This window comes from Nannospalax galili, unplaced genomic scaffold (assembly GCF_000622305.1).
Source record: "Nannospalax galili isolate Female #2095 unplaced genomic scaffold, S.galili_v1.0 scaffold683, whole genome shotgun sequence".
In the NCBI taxonomy this organism is placed as follows: domain Eukaryota; kingdom Metazoa; phylum Chordata; class Mammalia; order Rodentia; family Spalacidae; genus Nannospalax; species Nannospalax galili.
The window spans coordinates 626,966-643,932 of record NW_008349093.1 but is presented as its reverse complement, the minus strand read 5'-3'; the positions used below and the strand labels follow the sequence as shown (position 1 = coordinate 643,932).

Genomic DNA, 16,967 nt, shown 5'->3' with positions numbered 1-16,967 from the left:
ACCTTATTTGGAACATGACCTTTGGCATAGTTACCTGAAATAAAACTACCCCCAGGTTTTTTCTATATGATAATTAGGCATTGCCCTATAGTCAGATGATAGGATCCCCCTACCACATGTAAATAAAGCATACTATGAGCACCTACCAGCTGAGGCTTTGGCAGCTGCCTCCACACTATATTTTCCCTAACGCCCACTGAATAAATGGAGCTGTATCACTGAATCTGCCTCCCCAGAAGGTCTTTCTTCCATCGTGCTCACTGGCCATCCTGACCCCGTTCGTCGCTTCTGCTCCCTTTGTCCTCGTGGACCGGTGGCCAATGGCCCACGAGGGGAGGGAGAGATCCCACATCTGTGCCTTTGAAAAAAAAAAATCTTAAAATGCTGTTTCTCACTAGAAAATTCCTCTAATGTAAATGTCACCTCTTTTTAAAGCTTTTCCAACTTCCCTAAGTAAAGCTAGTCCCCAGACCACCATTGCCATGGAACAGTACCCAGGCCTCCATTCTACTCATGCAAAGTTGGTTGCAATGATTACTGTCATGTCTATAACTTCTGTGAGCTCTGAGGGAAGAAGCCCTGACTTCTCCTTCTCCACCAACCTTCACTCAAAATCAAGTACACAGCCTGGAACAGAATTGCTCAATAAACATTTGTGAGAAGATAACTAAGGCCAGGTATAGTGACTCGATACCTGCAAACTCAGCATGTGGAGACAGGCAGGTGGATTGGCACAAATTTTAGACTACATTGGACTATTACTCAGTGGGTTCCAAGCCATTGAAACTAGAGCCCTGTGTCAAAATATGAGAAAAAAAAAGAAAAGAAAGAGGAGAAACAGAAGGAGAGGAGGAGCAGGGGAAGGACAATGAGGAGGAGAAGCAGAAGGAGCAGGAAGAGGAGGTAGCTAAGTAGAAGAGAATTCCTTGGTGTATTAGTTACCTTTCTGTTGCTGTGATAAAACACCATGACCAAGGCAACTTATAGAAGAAGGAGTTATTTTGGCTTACACTTTCAGAGGGATAAAGGTTGATCACAGCAAAACGCATTGCTGCAAGTGTCGGGCAGGGCAGCAGAAGCTGAAAGCTGAAAACTCACATCTCCAATGACAAACAAGAACCAGAAAAGGCAACTGGAAATGGGGTAAGGCTATGCACTCTCAGAGCCCACCCCCAGTGGTGTGCTTCCCCTGATAGGCCACTCCTCTTAAAGGTTCCATGGCCCTCCCCAAACAGTGCCACCAACTGATCAAATGCTCAAATACTCGAGCCTACAGTGGGGTGGGCGGGGTCATTTCTCATTCAAACCACCACACTTCGGTATATAGTCAATGGACCAGGTTACTTAGCCCTCTGACTCATAATGCCATTTGTGTCTCTGCTTCTTGACCTACAAAATGGGAATAAGATTCCATTACTTATCTATCCCATAAGGTTAGTTTGATAATAAAATAGTAAGTGCTCTGAAAATATGAATTTACCCACCTGAGAAGTATTTCTTGAATTATTTCTCAGTGCCAAGGCATTCGGGTTACACATCTAAAGACACTATTCTTCAAAGGGTTCTACTTAAGTACTGTCTTATTGTTAATTACTTGCGCACTGTAAGCACAGGCCCACCTCTCACTGTCTTGATCCTTGGTTGGCAGCATCTCTGTATTATTTCCTCACCTTTGGATTCATTGCTTACCTGTGTACTCTAGTTCTGCTGGAGTTCTCTGTACGCTTTCCAGTGGTAACCATGGCTGAATGATTTCTTCAGTAATCCTAGTTCCACTTCAAGGAAACTGTCAGCAGTACACACGGCTCCCAACCATCCATCTGTGTAAGAGATAATGTAATTCTAAGACAATATTTAACATTGTAGGATGAGGCATAAACTCAATATGTTTTCAGGCATAGTGGGAAAAAAATATGTGCCCCATCTCATTAATCACAATAAGAATGAGGGATGGGGCAGATACCCAGGCTGGTGCCGTTCTCTCTAAGTTAATCTGTCTTAATACTTGGCCCTTGATAAAAAGAATTCACGTGTCACTGTTCTGCTTGTTCAATGGCAATTTGCATTGGGGGAGCTCAAGATTTATGGAGTAACAAGAACTTCTCAGCAGTAAAAACCTGAGTGATCCATGCTGTGTTTGGAGGTAACTTCCACCACAAACATTCCCTGGGGATGAAACTTCAAGAGAAGACTTTCTAGTTATATATTTATAAAACTGATCTATTTGTAAGTGCCCATTGAGTTCATCTACTAGTTCATTCATGAATCTTAGCTGGGTGTTAATTCTGTATCAGAAGCTCTGTTTGGATTTGAGGGCCACCACTGGAGCCAGTTATGGTCTGTACCCTCAAATAACTCACATTAGGGAAGATATTACTAAAGTTCAAATATTTAGGCTGAAAACTCTCCAAGGACAAGGGTACTATCTATTGAATGTCTATTGTGTTTTCTAGTGTGTACTTGGGCTAAGCACAGGTCCTGCAGTAATGTCTATTGAAAGATGGATATATAAACAAAGTGCCATACAAGTATGCATATATTATTCAACCTTAAAAGAAAGAAATTTGTGGTTCATGTTGTAACATGCCTTACCCTTGAAGACATTAAGAAATAGGCCACTCACAAAACAGCAAATAGTGTGTGGTTCCATTTATGAGAAGTACTTATAGTCAGGGTCCTATAAATAGGAAGTAAAATGGCAGTTGCCCAGGGTTAGGGGAGGAGGGAAATACAGATGTTGTCTAAGTGGTATGAAGTTTTTCAGTTTTGCAGTAAGAGAAAAGCTCTAAAGACGGATAGTGATGATAGTTCTACAACAGTGTGAATGTACTTAATGTCACTGAACTGTAGACTTAAAATGGTTCTCTCTGTGCTGTGTTTATTTTACAATAAAAAGAACTGTAAGAAAAGAAGACAGCAAAAAATCCAGACAGAGCTTGAGGTAAATGTAGCTCAGCTCTCTGGAGATAGGGCATTGGAAGGGCTTGTGCCTCCCTTGGGAAGGAGGGTGAGGAGGGCATGGAAGAGAGCAAAGGACATATTCTGGAGCTCCATCCAAGGAGAAGACAGTGGGGGAGCATGGCCAGAGCTTGCAGAAGCTGCAGAGCAGTTAAGAACACAGAAGTGAGTCAGAGAGTTTCAGGGAGGACCTTTTTAGGAGGACAGCAGTGGACCAAAGACCTTTCATTCTGACAACTAAAAGGTAACAAGCAACCATTGGTAGATCATTTCCAGAGAATTTGGGGCATAGAGGTGAGTTGTGGAAGACAAGATGCCCAGTGAATGGGGAATAAGACTATAAGTGTGGTAGCAAAGGAAGGAAAATGAACACAGGAATGCAAAAGACTCAGAGGAATCAGTCCAGGAAAGGAAAGGAAGACTCAGCAAGGGACAGAGGGAGTGAAAGAAAGGAGAAGATATTCTGAAAGGATAAAGAATGACTAGGGAAGATGAGATAGGGCAGTCCTTTGAATCAGAGGGAGGAGGTGTCTAGAAAAAGTCAAGTAGAGAAGAGCGCTTAGAAGGGCTCCCAGTGGACAGTTCAGTCTCCTTAAGGAGGCAGAAATCAGGGTCAAGAAGACAAGAACACCCTAGAGAAAGGCTGGAAAGCCTGGGGCTGGAGATACATGGAACACAGTGGGCAACATGTAGGAGATGAGTGGGCCCTGGTTCCAGCCCCTATGTGTAACAAGACCAGTAGGCCCCCAGACATGGACGGCTTGACTCCTGATGCTCTAGAGAAAAACAAGTTGGAAGGTCCGCCAGACTGGAGGTGAAACAAGCCATCGGGACAGAGGGCCAAGATTCCCTAGCACAGACTGGCACACAGATCACACCAACACCCTTGAAGGTCAGAATGGATAGCAGTTAAACCAGGATCCAAGGCAGCTTGGAGGATAGGAAGAAGTCAGGGACTTAAGCTCATGGTGATGGTGAAGAGCTAGGGTAGACAGAAGGAAAGGAACACTGGGCAGTCAGGAACTTCGGGGTCTGAAAGCATGAGAAGCAGCTATGGGGGAGGGAAGGCCAAAGTGATGTGCTGAAAGAAGGAGCCACTGTCCAAGTTTGTCAACGAACTATGAGGATCCCAGTGTCTGAGGAACAGAGATGTTCCTAGTGATGGCAAGAGACTGATGAGGTAGAGGAGAACAGATGAATAAGAACAGCAGCCACTGGGACCATAAAGAGGAACGTTTGCTTGGCTGGACAAAAGGAGAAAGAGCCTGCTGGGAGCCAGAGCCGGGATGTGGTTGGGAAGACATTAGGAGGTACCAGAACAGTCTGTCAGACTACGGTGAGAATGGACTTCTACAGAAAAGAGTTCACTTAGAACAAGGAAAAGACACCCAGAGAGCAATGTGGGATGAAAGGGGAAAGCTGCAGTTTGGGACTTTGAATCTGAGCAATAATGGGGACCAGTTGGAGGGTGAAGTTTCTTGGGGTAGAATCCAGGGAGGCAGATGTGGGGATGAAAGCTTTGGTGCTCAGTGTCTGTGAAGCACGTCTGTCTCAGCATGAACTCAGAAGACCCTCAAGGATGCCAGAGAGGCACTAGGGTATTGAATGTGCAAATGCCACAGGACCAGGGTCAAAAGCTCATGTCTCAAGAGGGAGAGGTCCTGCTTCTCATTCAGAGACCTGCCAGTCAGGATGCCAGGCTTCTGGGTGCACAACCAGCTTCATGAAGTTAGTCACTAGGCAGTAAGCCGTTTCTTTACTCAGAAAGAAAATCTAACTCTGAAACTTAGACTCCTTTGCTACAAAATGGGCTTCTGGGTGCACAACCAGCTTCATGAAGTTAGTCACTAGGCAGTAAGCCTAGTGGAGTGGGTGGAACAAAAATCTTCCCAGCTTTGTGCACCTCTCTGAAGCTGTCTGTGGCCTTGTCCAGCCACTGTTTCTGCCTATGTTCAATTAGAATGATAATCCAACTCTGAGTTCTCGTGTCTGGTGGGAAGAAAGACACTCATTAGGAAAAGGCAAAAGCCCTTGGCTGAATAATAATGTCGCTGCGTACTTATCTCAATCAGGGTGGCTGTGAGCACAAACAGCTCCTTCTTACAAATTAGAAAAAAGAAGAAAAAAAATCCTCCAGCTCTTAGTTGTCAAGAGCAAAAACAAATGATCAAAAGGCTCTGACTTGGCAAGCATATACAGCTCGATAGGGGTCTCTCTCCTCTATTCTGCAAAGGGTTCTTGTGCAGGACCCAAGCTGCACCAGGGCATATATGCCCTTCACTTCAACCCTCACAACAACAGAGAGATCATTGACAGACAACAGCACCATTGCTCCCATTCAACAGATGTAGAAACCAGGACACAAGAATTTCAGTGCATCCCCTGTATCTGCAGACTCTCCACCCACATACCCAACGTGGTTTGGATTCCTGAGAAAGGCCACCTTTCATAACTATTCTATTTTCATTTCTTCGCATTTACATCAGTGAATGTGCTTCCTTGCCTGAAATGCTTGATACTCAGTAAGGGATATCTCTCCTCATCCATCCCAACTCAGTCAAATTGCCTCCTTCCCTGCTTCTTAAATGTTATTTGGACATTAATCATATCACCCAGAGTCGAAATGCCGCTCATCTGGAAGGAATATGGCTCCAATCCTAGGAAGGCATGGAATAAATACTGAAACCCACAGTTCTTTATCATCTTCTCGGCTTCCATACGCCCTCACTGAAAGGCATTTGGCCAAATGAGGGTGGGGAGAAAGAACTGAATCCTAAAGACGTTAATAGCAATGACATAAGAAATTGTATTTTGAGTTATAATAGTATGACTTATTATAAGTGATAGTGTTATAAAGATTTCAGGAGCTCTCAATTAGGTTTGTGTTTTTGGACTTAAGAGGAAAGAAAAATTTTAAATTTACTTTCTGGACCAGGAGAGCAATAATCATTTTATGATTATATTCATTTTCTTGATCTCGATGAAAAAGGTGACTAGGGACTAGTTATTATATGATCACACTTTATTTTTCAAGCCCTTTACCTGGCCAAAATAATATGGTTTGCAGATTTCCCATGTGGACAGAGTATTGGACTTAAAATGAAGAGAAAGAGTTTTGTCTTCAGGGAATTTTCTCTCTTCATGGAAATTCAGTGCCTAGACACACAAAAGAATTACAAAGAGTTTTACGGTGATTTACAAATTGCTCTCAAGTGCTGATTAGTAGGGAGCAACAGAGCTTGGGTCTGTGTAGAGCTTATAGAGTAGAGAAGAGAGACCAGTGTGATGAGGTCAGTGGATCTACAAGCCCAGGTGCTCAAGGTAGCAAGCACAGTGTCCAACAGGCCAAGGTTCTCATATCAGATGAATGAATTGCGACAGTGCATAAGTTGGTAGAAAGGAGGAAGTCAGGTGTTGCCAGTAGAGGGAACAGTATACAGAAACATGGAAACATTCAGATAGCTCTGGTGAGTTTTGTGTCCCCACAAAACAACCATCACCATCATGTGCCATACCTTGTAGATTCATCTTATGACAAAATCCTGACATGTTATAGAACAGCCTTCTTGGGTAATGGGAGAAAATAGCAGCTAACATTCCACAATTCATTTGTTTAGAGGTGGTTGCCTGGCATACAGTATGTGTTGTAACTGGACTTGTTGGGAAAGAAAGCCATGTTGGTTCCTGGAGTCTTCCATGAGCAGAGAATGTTGTGGTATTCCTGGCAAATATTTACCCTCTCTATTTTAAGGATGCCTATTGATTGGACCAGAAAACTAGAACAAAGAATTCTCAGAAACTCATAGAGTTGTTTTTTCTACGTGAAGTGTAAGAGAATGTCACAGTGTTTGGAAACATGCCCTTTTTCAAGACATTTAACTTTCATTTGTTGTAAAATTGTCTTTATCATATTGGTTTAACAGAAGAAGCCAGTCTACTACCATCTTCCAGAAAACTGTCATAAAAACCAAAACTCTACAGCATCTATGATGTGAGTCCCTTAAATGTGGCATCATCACACAGTCTCTGTCTACACGGTAACCTTGAAGCAAGATTTGAATCCATGTTGTATATATTTGTCACAACATCCTGTACACTTTTAAAGAAGTGAGTTGCAGGAAAAAGGCAGTGAGTTGTGACAGGATCTTAAAATTTTAGTGAAAGAGTACAGATTTCAGCACTTGAGTCTTTCCTGTTCCAGTTGCCTGGTGCTGGTCGGGGGCAGACAGTGCTACATTATGAGCAAAGAAAACCTAGAGGTGTTGTCTTCCATTTGTCCTGGGGCCTGTCTCTACAGCTCTGCCACATTTCCTCCTTGCGATGACAGTATCTCAAAGATTTTAGAGCTGGGGTTGGGAACTAGGAAAAGGGCGTGGAACAAAAGGAATACATCTGGACCAATACATCATTTAGATACTAACCCCACTTTCCAGATGAAGAATTTCAGATTAGTTCCACAGACTTCAGAGATAGAGTGAAATTAATTTTAGGTGTATAGGAAAGGTTTTTCTCTGAGTATTTGGTTGGAGTTAACAGACCTGCATAATAAGACCAAGTCTTTGTGTCTGGATTAATGACATGTATTTTTTTAAAAAGAGTTTAGATCCGACAGGGCAGGTAATGGTCAAAAAAGGCTGCTTATGAGCATATGTTCTTTAAACCAGAGATGGGCTGTGCATTAACTACAACATTTTGTATCTTATAAAGCACATTACACTTTTAAAAGGATTTAATTGTGTGGGTACATTTGTGTCTGTGCCTGAGTCTGTCCACATGAGTGTGGGTGCCTGCAGAGGCCAGAAGCATCAGATTCCATGGAACTGGAGTTATGGGTTTTGAAAGCTGCCTAATATGGGTGTTGGAACCAAACTTGGGTCCCCTAGAAGAGCAGTATGTGCTCTTAACCACTGAGTCAGCTATCTACCCCCCCCAATTACACTTTTTAAAAACAATATTTTATTATTTTAGGTGTATGAGTGTATTGCCTGCATGTATGTAAGTGCATCCATGTCAGGCAGTGCCCACAGAGGTCAGAAGAGGATGTCTAATCCCCTGGAACTGGAGTTACAGAGGATTCTTAGCTCTTAACTGCTAGGCCTTCTCTCCAGTCTCACATTACACTTTATAAAATACTTTGAATGTTACTTCACTTGATAATAGATTATTGAACAAAGAACCGATGTGAGGGGAGGGGAGTAGGGCAGGAGGAAGGGACTACAGCATGGGAGTTATGTAAAGATTTCCTCTTTATAAAAGAATGTACGATTATACACTTTTCCTCAACTAGGTTTGGATTTGGAGTTTCTAAACTGAGACTGAAATGTGCATTTCATTATTTAATTTATCAGCATCTCAAGTAGACTTGCTAAATCATAGCTCCATTCATTGAATGTGCCAGCATAATTAATTACACTGTGAAACCTCCTGACAGCACTTTCCAGGGACTGAGGGGAGAAAAAAGACTAAACACAAGAAAACAGAAAAACTGGGTCAATTTCCCATATATTCATCATAGACTTCTTTGATTGGACTCCTGGTTTTCTCTCTAGCTTTGTAACATGGGGTGAGTCACTTCCTGACTTTCTCCACTGTCAAAATGAGGTTAGAATAGATGACCTTTATCACTCAAGGACTCAGGAGAAGAGAAGTGGCACTTCCAAACTGCATAACTTGAAATGAATTTAGAAAAAGAGATTCTTTCTAAAGGTATAGACAAAGTAAGAAAACCTCCAAGAGAAAGCAACAGCTTAGAACTGGTAGCCATGGGCAGGCCTGAAGGGACAGGCATGTCTACTAGAACCCAGAGGGAGACATGCATAGAGAAGGCTGCCTGGGAATGGGACATACTGCCCTTGGTCAAGGACACACTGTGCAATGCCCCAGGAATGTCACACTTTTCCTTCCCTCTATCTGTAATGTTGCCCACTGGCCAAACCTAATGAGAACCAGAAAATAAGAGTCATGGCTGACCTCCATGTAGTCTGCTCAGCCTCCTGCAGAGGGGAGAAGGGCAGGGAATAAGCAGCAGCCTGGGAGTAGGCAGGAAGTATCTAGCACAATCCTAATTCCATCCCAGCTCTATGAACTTAGTTAAGGTACATTAAACACTCTGTGTTCCTCATTGTGCCAAACGTTAGATGTGGTAGATTTGTTTTGTTTTGTTTTTTTTGTAGAGAACATACTGGTAACTTGGAGGAATCCAGCACAAAGCACAGTCTGCCATAGCAGGAGAGAAAATTGTATTTGTGCAATGAATAAATGCATGAAAGAAAGAAAATAGTTCCAATTGAAGCCTAATAGCAAGGAACTATGAGCCTTGAGGCGACATGTATACACTCATACACGTGATCTCTAAAGAGCTTGCCTTTGTCACAATAGTAGGAGATCAATCCTGAGTCTTCATCCATAAGATAAAAATTATTGAACCACCCAAATAACCCCATTGTAATGCCATCTCAAAGCCAGCCTGTGACCTGGAATCCAAAGACTTGGGGTCTGGGATGACCTGGAAGGAGAAGGTAGTCCAACACACCCCTTGTCTTCCAGACTGGCTTAACTGGAGCTGCAAGGAGCCTGATATAACAGGGGCCCATGATGACACAGCAGAGCCTCTTGTTCGAGCCATTCCAAAGACTCAAATTTCCTCCACCAAACTGCCCCCAAATTCACCAAGTCAAGGATTCTGCTTGTTTGTCAAGTGAAGACATGGGGCCAGTTCCCTTGGACACTGGGCAACCTGCCTAAAAGTCCAGGACAGGCTAATGAGAGACCCAATGTATCCTTTTGCAAAGACTTTCAAAGGCAGCAAGAGCTCTTTACATCACTATATTGGGGGCCATTTTAGCCTGGCAGTGCTGGTCTTGCAAAGAGGTCCTTAGTGGGTTGCATCTAACCAAGTCCTGGAGTCTTTGTATGGTACCTGGCGCCCCTCAAAGAGCCCTTCATCCCATTTACAAAGTACCCCTTTGGATCCAGGCGCCGGAAGTCCAGAAGAAAATGAGTATTTACCAAAGGCCTACTAAGCATTCAGCATACTAGACAAGCCCTACCACTTCATCTTCCCTCTACTTTATGAAGTAGGAATTACAACTCCTGTTTATACAGATGAAAAACCTGAGAGTCATCCAGGGTATAAGGAGTGAAGTGAGTTCTGTTTTGAAAGCAAGTTTTCTTTTCTTTGCACCTATCTCCCTGAAAAAAAGAGAGCACAGGAGAACTCTGGAGATGCTTCATACCCAACTGCTCCCTAATACAGAGACCTAGAAACAGCCTGACAAGGACTTGAACTTGCTCTGCCCTCCCAAGGCAGCTCATTCTGTTATGGGACCCCTGGGGAAAATGCTCTGTGTCACTGTCTGACATATTTGCCTTTGGCCTCAACTGTGTTGAGAAACAAACTTTGAAGATGAAGAGAGACCAGGACCTGGAACAGAGGAGTTGTCAAGGCAACTGAAGATGCCAAAATCTCAGAGTTAAGCTTCCCAGAGGGAGCCATGTGAAAATTTGATGGGTCGGGCTGCCTGCCCTCATCTCAGTGTTGGATAAGAATGTTGGACAGGAGAAGGGCAGAGGACACAAAGACATCAATCCATACTCCTAGGTGTTGATGTTTGAGTAACTACAAATCCATTCAATAATGTTATCAACTAATCCACATCTACCTTATTAAGAACAGAAGGAGAGATTTCATCGAAAGCTGAAATGAGATGCAGACCCTCTACTGCATTCCCCAACCTGACAAGTGCCAGACCTATCAGACTAGAGAGCGAGATGGGCGTGCATGCCTACTTCTGAGTTTACTGACAGTGCCTTTCCAGGGATCTCTGCATGCTTTGCAAAATGCTCCCCGACCATCTGGTTAAAAATCTGTGTTTAAATTTGGACAAGGATCTATGCCAATGTTGCCACTATGAAGTTGATATTTTAAATCAGGAACTTACCTACACTGAGTCTGCAGCCAATACTTTCACAGCCAGCTGTGGGTTACCCCCCTGACTTACACAAGTGCACCTTTGCGAGACATCTCATCTCAAAGACCATCTTTAAGAACTTCTACATATAGCACTTTCTCACCTGTGTTCTTGATTTCATTCTTAGGCAGAATGCTGCACCAAAATGAAGTCATCAAACTTGGGTTAATTGCCTACTTTGTGCAAGGCACTAGAAAAGCTCAAGACTGAAAGTCCAGTCTAGGCCAATGTGGAATCTTATCTTTAGGTCCTTAATCGTTCTTCCCACTCCTAATTCCTTTCTCCTCCTCTTTTTAAACAAGTGCCCCAAATCTAAAAATGTATCTCTTCTCCCCTCAAAGGCAAGGACTAATGTTTATTTCTCGGTGTGTTCTCAGTAACCAGCTCCACGTCCTCCATGGTAACACTTTCAGACATACACTTTTTACAATGATAACAATGTTGATCATAGGTTAGAACCAAAAGAAACAGCCTAAAGCTAAATAATTTCAGATTCAGGAGGAAGAAGTTATGGAAACACATTAAATTCAGAATTGCCAATTAACATGATTGAATATTAAAGCAGGCCCTGCAAGACTTCAATTTGGAATGACAACAATAGCGTGTTCTTCTGCTTAGACCAAAGGTGGTATTTTACATGATTAGCTTTTGCTTAATCCTACTGGATATATATATTTCATTTACAGCCTATACATTTCTTCCTTAAGGGTTTAATTGATTGCACAATTTATAAGCATTAGCATTGCTGTTATGTTAAATGAATTTCCAGCATCTAATTCACCTTTGAAATAATTAAATTAAGTGTGGTTAGTGAAAGACATTAGATACCTATGAAAAGCCCTTGAGATATGTTTGATTTATTCAGAAGAGAAGGAAGCTGTCTCTGTTTCTCCTAGATTCTCTGCACCCACCCAGTAAGCCATTGCCTTCTTTCTTGTCCTGCTGGCACTAACTAATTTGTGAGTTAAAGAGGGACTCATGTTGAGTGAAGTAACAACCTGTTTCATAAACAAGCTCAGCAGCTTCCCAGGGAAGCCAGAGTGACCTGTACTCCTTGCTGAGATGCTCCACTCCTCAGTTTGTTGTTTTTTGATTTTGGTGGAATAATGTTCATGATATGTATATTCAGCATCAATTTTAAATCAAGACTCAGCTGTGGTGTCTAGCAGATCAAGGAGCTGCCCTTACCTTTTTCTGCCTGCTAAATGAAGGAGGAGAAACACTTAATAGTAGTAGAGGCTTTGGGGGAATGCCTCAGTAGGTAAAAGTACTTTCTATGGAAGCAGGAATACCTGAATTTGAATCTCTAGTATGTTCAGGCCAGATACTGCAGCATGAAGGTCTGTAATCCCAGTCCCTCTATAGGGAGGTGGAAAGTAGAGACAAAACCACCCAAAGCACAAGAGCCAGGTAGCCTGGTCTATGAAGCTAAAAACAAACAAACAAACAAACAAACATAAAACAAAAAAAAAAAAACAAAAAAACAAAGAGACTGTGTCAAACAAGGTAGAAGGTGGCTAACATCTGAAGTTATCTTCTGACCTCCACAAATGCGCTGTGGCACACGGACATCCACACACACCCACACATAGACACACACACACACACATCATATACAGACACATGACACAAAAATAATACCAGCGTAGAGGGCTGACTTGGAGTGGAAAGCTTAAGGACTATTGGGGTAGCAAGCTTGGCTTTTGTTGGGGTTTGAATGTGAAACACACCCCATAGGCTCACGTTTACTCTCAGTCCTCAGCTGGTGGTAGTGTTTTAGAAGATTGTGAAGCCTTTAGGAAGTGGAGCTTCCATGGAGAAGGTGGGTCACCAGAGGTGGACCTGAGGTCTTCCCGTCTCCACTTCCCTCTTCCTCTTTGCCTGCTTCCTCAAAGCCTGTGCAACCTGACTAGCTTCCTCCAGCTCCTGCTGCCATGCCTTCAGTGCCACCATGGATTGTATCACTTCTTAAACAGTGAGGCCAAATAAACCCTTCTTCTCTTAGGTTGCTTCTTGTCAAGTATTTGGTTACAGCAACAGCAGAAGTAACTAATACAGCTTTCAGCCAATTCAATCCATTCATTCATTTATTCCAAAACTACTTGAACACATACTGTAGACCGGGGTCTGTTCTAGGCACTGAGGAAACACTAATGAATCAGAGGGAGAAAAAAATCTAATTCCACATGTGATTGAAACATCACACTAGCCACATAAGACATTGGATACATCTCTTCAATTCTCTAAGCCTTAATTTTCTTATCTGAACAATGGGAATGTGAACAATAGCATTATTAAAAGAATAAGATAAGATAATAATTATTAAAAGCTTATAGCAAATATCTTAAAACTGCATCGATGGAGCCCCAGAGAACCCTGGATAGAACTGAGAGGCCCATAGACTTGAATGAAAAAAAAAGTTACATCGTTATTCTGTTTCCAAGTAAAAGTTAGCATTTCTTCAATTGTGAATGTTGAAAACAAGTCAGTAGCAGCAGTCAATGACTTTGTCACTAATGGAAATTACACGACAGTTGTTGCAGACATCCTGATACACTGTTTAACTTCATTTCTACTTCAAAATTAAAGACGATATTAGAAAAGCCATGAGATAGTGTTATTTAATGCATTAATAAAGAAGCATATGTATTACCATATCGTAATCTTTATAGCTGTATTTCAGCGTACTCTCAGATAACTGTATTTCAGTGTGGTTGGTTTCCTTTGTGGTGCTATATATTTGAAAGCACTAATCTAGAAGGAACCTATAGGTACCATGAGACTGCTAAACAAGTTCATGACATCCACAGATTCAAAGAACACCTGACTCAAGTGTTATCTCCCTCAGTGTTTCCCAAACTTGAGCCTTGTTGGGGATCAGCCAAAAGGATTGTAGTAATAAACTGCTGTCTAAGCTCCTCCCTCACCTCCCAAATTCCTGGCTCAGCAGGTCTGGGACAAGGCCTGATCATTTGTATCTCTACCAAATTCCCAAGTGAGGCTGACGTTGTCGATCTAGGAGCTGCACTCTGAGAACCACTGCCTAAGGATTTAATAAGTCCTTAAATGTCCTTCCCTGTGTTGACCTGGCACAGGCTCACTTTCATGTCCTGAGTATGCTACCAAATGATATCGAGCAACATATCTGACAAACGTTCTGAGCCTGCTATCTGGGCATGCTAGGTTCAGCTCCTCTTCTAGCTACAGTCAAGCTCATGTGACCCGACTGCTTGAAGGCTCAGTCCCATCCTCTACATGTAGCTGAAGTTCTTAGCAGGGGCAACTCTGTGATTTAGCATCACAGCCAACTTGCTTTCTTCCCAACTCTAACCCCTTGTCTTGTGTCCCCAAAGATGATAGCTGCCTGCCTCAGATGGAGGGAGACTAAGCTGTGATCAAAAGTGCTCCACCAACTGTTTTCTGAAAACCTACTTGGTATTCCTACTTCCAACCCCTGCATCTCCTTTGAACATACACTGTGGTTATGCAGTTCCACCAGGATGGATTACTTCAAAGTCCTCCCCATAGATCACCTCTACCGAAGGAGAGGTGGAGATCATGAGGACGTAGAATGCTAGACATCCCTGTTTTTCCATTTCTTTGCTTTTTCAACCAACCTTGGTGATATGTATAAAATATGGTCATGAAACCTATCTTGGTGAAATGTATAAATTATGATTACGAAGCCTATCTGGATTCTTACCAATATTATCTGGCTCAAGCCAACCCTACTGCTTCAGTGTCGTTAGTCATACTGGGGAAACCGCTTGACGTACCCTGAACTAATACTGTTCTGCTCCAGCGCTGCTGTGATTAATTAGACTGTTAGGAGAGCTGGTGAGTCATCGGCGTTTGAGGCTCAGTTTGGGGGGTTAGGGAGCGACCCTAGCATTCTTCTGACTATAGTAGATGAAACACCACTTATATAACCAGAATGAGGCACCTGGTAGAGCAAGTGACAGACTACTAAGGGACAAATAACAGGCACTTTTCAGTTGCCTGAAAAGCAGTCTGCAAAACTAATATACTGCAAATAACCAAGTCCTTCACATAAGTACATATTGACAGCGCCTGCTTTGTCCTGAAGTTACCTAAGACCCAAGACAGGGAAATACCTCCTACTGTAGAAGTGGGTTTCATAAGGTAGACAGAGTGTGGGGGGTATTAGTGTGTGCCTCTATGTACATGCAGGTGTGCCTAATTTTTATGGAGGAGACCAACAGGAAAATAATGAGCTGAGTGAAAAGATTAAATACTTCCAACCACACAGAGCCCTCTGCCTTTGGATATGGGATGATGAGCTCCAGGAACAAGCACAAGGTGTACAGCGTGGGGTCGGTGAATAAACCAGGGGTTCTGAGTCTGGTCCCATATCTGTGGGGTTGATTCTATCAGAGTAAAGCATCACATGGAGAAGAAATTAAATGAAGCAATGTTTAGTACTGAGTGAGCTGACTGATACATGGTAGACGTTGAGTTAAATGCTTCTTCCCCATCTGCTGAATCATTCAAAAATCAGGTGAGGTAGGGCAAAATGGATAGCATTAATTCCATTTTCAGATGGTGAGCCGAACTTCCAAGCAATTAAGTGAGTTGCCCAAGGTCATAGAGCTGTTAAGCTACAGGGACAGGGCTTACCACCTTGAATCTGCTGCCCTGCTTATGATGCCAAGTTTCATGTTTTCATTGATTAATCAGTTCAAACAGAGGCCTTTCTTCCATTAAAGTAGAAGTGTCTAAGTAGCTCAATCTTAACAAAGGCTCTGCCTAGCCTCATAAATCTGGGCCTTGAAGTAGGAGTAGGAGATAGCTCAATCAGTAATGTGTTTGCCACACAAAATGAGTTTGAGCCCCAGAACAAAAACAAAAGCCTAGCATGGTAGCCTGTGCATAGTATCCCACTTTGAGGTACAAAAGGCAATCAGATCCTCTGGGGTTTGCTGGTAAACCAGCCTCACCTAATCTGCAAGCCTTACCTGCAAACCTTAAGTCTCAGTGAGAAATTCCCCAAAACAAGGTAGACGGCTTCTGAGGAATGACCCCTGAGGTTGACCTCTGGCCTCCACATGTACACACATGAACACACACACAAATACATAAATAAATTGATTCTAAAATCACATTGTTGCTTAAGCCAAGTCTCCAGACATATAAGCATAGATCACTTGACTGGGGGTCCTGAAGGCTCCTCCCACACTGCACTCTTAACTCATGGACAGCTGCTACCCTACAAGCAGTCAGAATCTCATAGGAGGTATCCATTCAAACTCCCAGACATGGGAATCTGTTCATTTCAGTCTTCTTTGAGTCATGATCCTAAACTGACATTTCTGAGAAATCCAATTTTGTCTACTCTTTTTTTGATGACCCTAAAGTTCATAAAGTTAGAGTATTGCTTTTTAATTAATTCTACTTTCTAGAAGCTCAAACTGCAGTCTTGCTTCCTGGAGGGAACTGTTCCCTCTAACTCTACTGGAAAATGAATAGAGATCAGTAGGTTCACATTGTTTTTTGTCATAGTTATTCTCTTAGGACTCCACTTAGGAAAAACTTACATTTTTGAAATTGCTGTCATTTAATTCCATAGGCAGTTGATTAAAGCTTCACTTTTTCCATTAAATGAAAATTAAATTAAGCTCATTATTGTATTAGACAGTCATTGATTGTACCCACTTTGCTTTTAATTAAATGCTACTATTCATTATTTCCTTCTCTGCAGTGCTTTTTAATATTCTTTGGTATATAATTTGGGGGGGTAACAACAACATCAGTAAATTATCCCTCATAAATAATATGAAAAGAGAAAAGCATACAAACACAGTAGAGACAATTTGAAGGTATTTGCTTATTGTTTTTAATTTAGTGGTTTGCATATTTATCAGTGCATATTTTTCCATTTTGCTGCTTTGTGATAAAACAGGACATGCCCCTATCTCTCCTAAACAGCTCAGACTTGTGCTGACTCCAAGACATCATTGATCTTAAAAATGTGCTGACTTTATTGTAACACGGAAGTTATGGTCCAGGGGATAGGTATTT

General features: G+C 42.3%; 1 protein-coding gene and 1 non-coding gene across 2 annotated transcripts in view; both read left to right on the top strand.

The window, feature by feature from the left end:
- Alk (ALK receptor tyrosine kinase) overlaps window positions 1–16,967 on the top strand; it is a 790,272-nt gene that overhangs the window by 475,583 nt on the left and 297,722 nt on the right. The window lies entirely within an intron of this gene.
- LOC115072596 lies at window positions 7,136–7,268 on the top strand. The gene has a single exon (XR_003851640.1). It is a non-coding gene; the product is annotated as a small nucleolar RNA SNORA55 (small nucleolar RNA).